Genomic DNA, 6,000 nt, shown 5'->3' on the forward strand with positions numbered 1-6,000 from the left:
GTACTAAGCGCTTGGGAAGTACAAGTTGGCAACATATAGAGACGGTCCCTACCCAACAGTGGGCTCACAGTCTAGAAGGTGATCGGGTTGTCCCACGTAGGGCTCACAGTCTTCATCCCCATTTTACAGATGAGGGAACTGAGGCCCAGAGAAGTTAAGTGACTTGCCCAAGATCACACAGCAGACATGTGGCAGAGTCGGGATTTGAACCCATGACCTCTGACTCCAAAGCCCGTGCTCTTTCCACTGAGCCATGCTGCTTCTCTGAGGTACAGATGAGGTAACTGAGGCACAGAGAAGTTATCCATCCATTCATTCATAAGTATTTATTGAATGCTTACTGTGTGCAGAGCACTCTACTAAATGTTTGGAAATAATAATGATAATGATGGCATTTGTTACATGCTTACTATGTGCAAAGCACTGTTCTAAGCACTGGGGGATACAAGGTGATCAGGTTGTCCCACGTGGGGCTCACAGTCTTAATCCCCATTTGACAGATGAGGTAACTGAGGCTCAGAGAATGGTGATGATGGATTTTGTTAAGCGCTTACTATGTGCAAAGCACTGTTCTAAGCTCTGGGGGGATACAAGGTGATCAGGTTGTACCATGGGGGGCTCACAGTCTTAATCCCCATTTGACAGATGAGGTAACTGAGGCTCAGAGAATGATGATGGTTTTTGTTAAGCGCTTACTATGTGCAAGGTACTGTTCTAAGCACTGGGGGGGATTCAAGGTGATCAGGTCAACCCACGTGAGGCTCACAGTCTTAATCCCCATTTGACAGATGAGGTAACTGAGGCTCAGAGAATGATGATGGCTTTTGTTAAGCGCTTACTATGTGCAAAGCACTGTTCTAAGCACTGGGGGAGGATTCAAGGTGATCAGGTCGTCCCACATGAGGCTCACAGTCTTAATCCCCATTTGACAGATGAGGGAACTGAGGCTCAGAGAAGTTAAGTGAGTTGCTCAAGGTCACACAGCAGACATGTGGCGGAGCCGGCATTAGAACCCATGACCTCCGACTCCCAAGCCTGGGCTCTTTCCCCTGAGCCACGTACAATTCAGTAACAAATAGAGACAATCCCTGCCCACAACAGGCTCACAGTCTAGAACGGGGGAGACAGTCTGGACAATTAAGTCCAACTGTCTGTCCCCTCTCTGATAGGGGTATGCCTTCAAATGCCTTTATGTCTGTGCTCCCAAGCATGGAAGTGTAAGCCCATTGTGGGCAAGGATTGTCTCTCTTCATTGCTGTATTATACTTTGCAAGCGCTTAGTACAGTGCTCTGCACACATTAAGCACTCAATAAATACGATTGAATGAATGAAAAGGGGAAAGTCATAAAACTGGAGCAAAGGAGGAGAGAGATAGAGTCAGTCAGTAGTTATTGAGCGCTTACTGTGTGCAGAGCACTGTACTAAGCACTTGGACTAAGCACTATAACATTAGAACAGACACACTAAGCACTCAATAAATACGACTGAATGAATGAAAAGGGGAAAGTCATAAAATTGGAGAAAAGGAGGAGAGAGATAGGGTCAGTCAGTATTTATTGAGCGCTTACTGTGTGCAGAGCACTGTACTAAGCACTTGGACTAAGCACTATAACATTAGAACAGACACATTAAGCGCTCAATAAATACGATTGAATGAATGAAAAGGGGAAAGTCATAAAATTGGAGCAAAGGAGGAGAGAGATAGGGTCAGTCAGTAGTTATTGAGCGCTTACTGTGTGCAGAGCACTGTACTAAGCACTTGGACTAAGCACTATAACATTAGAACAGACACATTAAGCACTCAGTAAATACGATCGAATGAATGAAAAGGGGAAAGTCATAAAACTGGAGCAAAGGAGGAGAGAGATAGGGTCAGTCAGTAGTTATTGAGCGCTTACTGTGTGCAGAGCACTGTACTAAGCACTTGGACTAAGCACTATAACATTAGAACAGACACATTAAGCGCTCAATAAATACGATTGAATGAATGAAAAGGGGAAAGTCATAAAATTGGAGCAAAGGAGGAGAGAGATAGGGTCAGTCAGTAGTTATTGAGCGCTTACTGTGTGCAGAGCACTGTACTAAGCACTTGGACTAAGCACTATAACATTAGAAGAGACACATTCCCTGCCTACAATGAGCTTGCAATCTAGAGGGGGAGACAGACATCAATACCAATCAATATATTACAGATACGTACGTAAATGCTGTGGGGCTGGGAGGGGGGATCAGTCAATCAATCAATTGTATTTATTAAGCACTTACTGTGTGCAGAGCACTGTACTAAGCGCTTGGGAAGTACAAGTTGGCAACATATAGAGACAGTCCCTACCCAACAGTGGGCTCAGAGTCTAAAAGTGGGATGAATAATGGGAGTAAGTCAAGGCGATGCAGAAGGGAGTGGGAGAGAAGGAAAGGAAGGCAGTCAGGGAAGGCCTCTCGGAGGTGATTTGCCTTCAGAAAGGCTTCGAAGAGTGGGGAGAATCACTGTCGGATATGAGGAGAAAGGGTGTTCCATCATCAATCGTATTTATTGAGCGCTTACTATGTGCAGAGCACTGTACTAAGCGCTTAGAATGTTCCAGGCCACAGGCAGGACGTAGGCGAGAGGTTGGCGGTGAGACAGGCGAGATTAATGTCCATTAAGAAGGTTGGTATTAAAGGAGTGAAGTGTGCCGGTTGGGTTGTAGTTGGACAGCAGTGATGTGAGGTAGGAGGGAGTAAGGAAATTGACTGCTTTGAAGTCTATAGTAAAGTGTTTCTGTTTGATGCGGGAATGGATGGGCAACCACTGGAGGTTCTTGAGGAGTGGGGAAACGTGGTCTGAAAGTTTCTGTAGAAAAATGATCTGGACAGCAGAGTGAAGTATGCACTGAAGTTGGGCGAGACAGGAGGCTGGAAGGTCAGTGAGGAGGCCGATACAATAATCAAAGTGGAATAACATGGTCTGAAAGTTTCTGTAGAAAAACGATCTGGACAGCAGAGTGAAGTATGCACTGAAGTTGGGCGAGACAGGAGGCTGGAAGGTCAGCAGGGAGGCTGATACAATAATCAAAGTGGAATAACATGGTCTAAAAGTTTCTGTAGAAAAATGATCTGGACAGCAGAGTGAAGTATGCACTGAAGTTGGGCGAGACAGGAGGCTGGAAGGTCAGCAGGGAGGCTGATACAATAATCAAAGTGGAATAACATGGTCTGAAAGTTTCTGTAGAAAAATGATCTGGACAGCAGAGTGAAGTATGCACTGAAGTTGGGAGAGACAGGAGGCTGGAAGGTCAGCAGGGAGGCTGATATAATAATCCAAGTGGAATAGGATAAGCAACTGTATTAACATGGTGGCAGTTTGGATGGAGAGGAAAGGGTGGATTTTAGCGATGGTTGTGAAGGTTGAACTGACGGGATTTAGTGGTGGATTGAATACGTGGGCTGCATGAGATAGAGAAGCAGCATGGCTCAGTGGAAAGAGCACGGACTTTGGAGTCAGAGGTCATGGGTTCAAATCTCCACCAATTGTCAGCTGTGTGACTTTGGGCAAGTCATTTGACTTCTCTGTGCCTCAGTTACCTCATCTGTAGAATGGGGATTGTGAGCCCCCCCGTGGGACAACCTGCTCACCTTATAATCACCCCTGCATTTAGAACAGTGCTTTGCACATGGTAAGCGCTTAATAAATGCCATCATCATTATTATTATTATAGAGGAGTCAAGGATAAGACCTCATGGACTTGTGAGGCAGGAAAGATAGGGTAATGGTATCATCTCCAGTGATGGGAAAGTCACGGAGAGGGCTGGGTTTGGGTGGGAAGATAAGGAGCTCTGTTTTGGACAAATTAAGTTTGAGGTGACGGGAGGACATCCAAGTAGTGATGTCTTGAAGGCAGGAGGAAATGTGAGACTGGAGAGAGCGGGAGAGATCAGGGTTGGAGATGTAGATTTGGGTATCATCTGCTTAGAGGTGGCGGTTGAAGCCATGGGAGCGAATGAGTTTTCCAAGGGAGTGGTTGTAGGTGGAGAATAGAAGGGGACCCTGAACTGAACCCTGAGGGACCCCCACAGTTTGGGGGTGGGAGGCAGAGGAGGAGTCCACGAAAGAGAATGAGACTGAGCGGCCAATCTAGTGTTTCCAGGAGAAGGGGATGGTCGACAGTTGAAGGCAGCTGAGTGGTCGAAGAGGATTAGGATGGAGTAGAGGCCATTGGATTTGGCAAGAAGGAGATCACTGGTGACCTTTGAGAGGGTGGTTTCTATGGATTGGAGGGGACCGAAGCCAGATTGGAGGGGCTCAAGCAGTGAACTGGAGGAGAGGAACTTGAGACAGTGGGAATAGACAACTCGCTCAAGGATTTGGAGAAGAAAGGTAGGAGAGAGATGGGGTGAGAACTGGAGGGAGCCGTTGGGTCGAGGGAGGGTTTTTTTTTAGGATAGGGAAGACATGGGGACGTTTGAAAGACGTGGGAAAGAAGCCGTTGAAGATGGCGGTTAGGGAGGGAAGAAGGGAGAAGGCGAGTGTTTTGATGATGTTTGAAGGAATGGGGTTGGATGTGCAGATGGATTTTCAGAGAAAGCTGGAGATTTCCTGTAGAGATGCTGCTGGGAAAGATGGGAAAGTTGAAGAAGGGGCAGGAGTGGGGAGGGACTGGGGAGGGGCAGGGGAAATTTTAGGGAGGTCACACCTGAGAGTGTCAATTTTCTCAATAAAGTACATGGCCAGGACATTAGGAATAAGGGATGGGGGAGGTGGGGGCAAGGGGGGAAGGGGGGAGGAGGAGGCTGGAGGAAGAAGTTAAAAGTCTGGAACAACTGGAGAGAGCTATGGGCATGGGGGTCAATAAGAAGGGAGAAATGATTTTTCTGGGCAGAAGAGAGGGCAGAGTTAAAGCACACAAGGATTAACTTGAAGTGGATGGAGTCGGCCTGATGTCTGGATTTCCGCCAGCAGCACTCTGTGGCTCACTCACAAGAGTGAAGGGGGTGGACTGTGGAGGGTGATCCAGGGTTGTGGGTTAATGGTATGAGATCAAAGAAGGGATAGGGGAACGAATGAGTTGAATTCAATAGAGATGGTGGTTTTGAGACTGTCAGTTTAGTCATCAAGGGAAGGTAGTTTGGGTATGGAGGCTAAATGGGGCATGATGACTTGAGAAAACTGGATGGGGTCAAAAGGTCGGAGGTCTCTGTGGTGGAACAGCACTGATTTTCGGGGAGAAAGTGTGTGGGAGAGAAGGCAGGTGAGGCGGTTGTGGTCGGATAGAGAGGATTCAGAATTGGTGAGGGTAAAGATTGTGCAGTGACTAGAGATGATGAGATAGAGTATTTGTCCAAGTTGGTGATTGGGTAAGTTGGGATGGAATTCAATCAATCATACTTACTGAGTAGTTACTGTGTGCAGAGTACTTTCCTAACCATGGCGGCCCTCACGATTGCACACAAGGAAATGCAAAGAATGCTGCACATTTGCAGTTTTGCATCATGCTGGCCATTTCTGTCCAAGGGAAGTAGCATGGCCTTGTAGCTACAGCATGGGCCTGGGAGCTAAAGGACCTGGGTTCTAATCCCTTCTCCCCCAGTTGCCTGCTGTGTGACCTTAGGCAAGTCACCTAACTTCTCTGTGCCTCAGTTTCCACTGCTTCAAAATAGGGATTCAATACCTGTTCTCCCTCCTTCTTAATCAATCAGTGACATTTACTGAGCACTTACTATGTGCAGAGCACTGAACTAAGAACTTGGAAGAGTACATTACTACAGAACTTGACACCTGTCCACATGTTTTGTTTTGTTGTCTGTCTCCCCCTTCTAGACTGTGAGCCCATTGCTAGGTAGGGACCGTCTCTATAAGTTGCCAACTTGTACTTCCCAAGCGCTTAGTACAGTGTTCTGCACACAGCAAGTGCTCAATAAATACGATTGAATGAATGAATGAATGAACTAGCAGACCCACTGCCTACCCGTGAGTCCCATGTGAGACAGGGACAACCTAACTAGCTTATATCTACCCCAGC

The sequence above is a fragment of the Tachyglossus aculeatus genome, chromosome 2, assembly GCF_015852505.1.
Source record: "Tachyglossus aculeatus isolate mTacAcu1 chromosome 2, mTacAcu1.pri, whole genome shotgun sequence".
NCBI classification, from domain to species: Eukaryota; Metazoa; Chordata; class Mammalia; order Monotremata; family Tachyglossidae; genus Tachyglossus; species Tachyglossus aculeatus.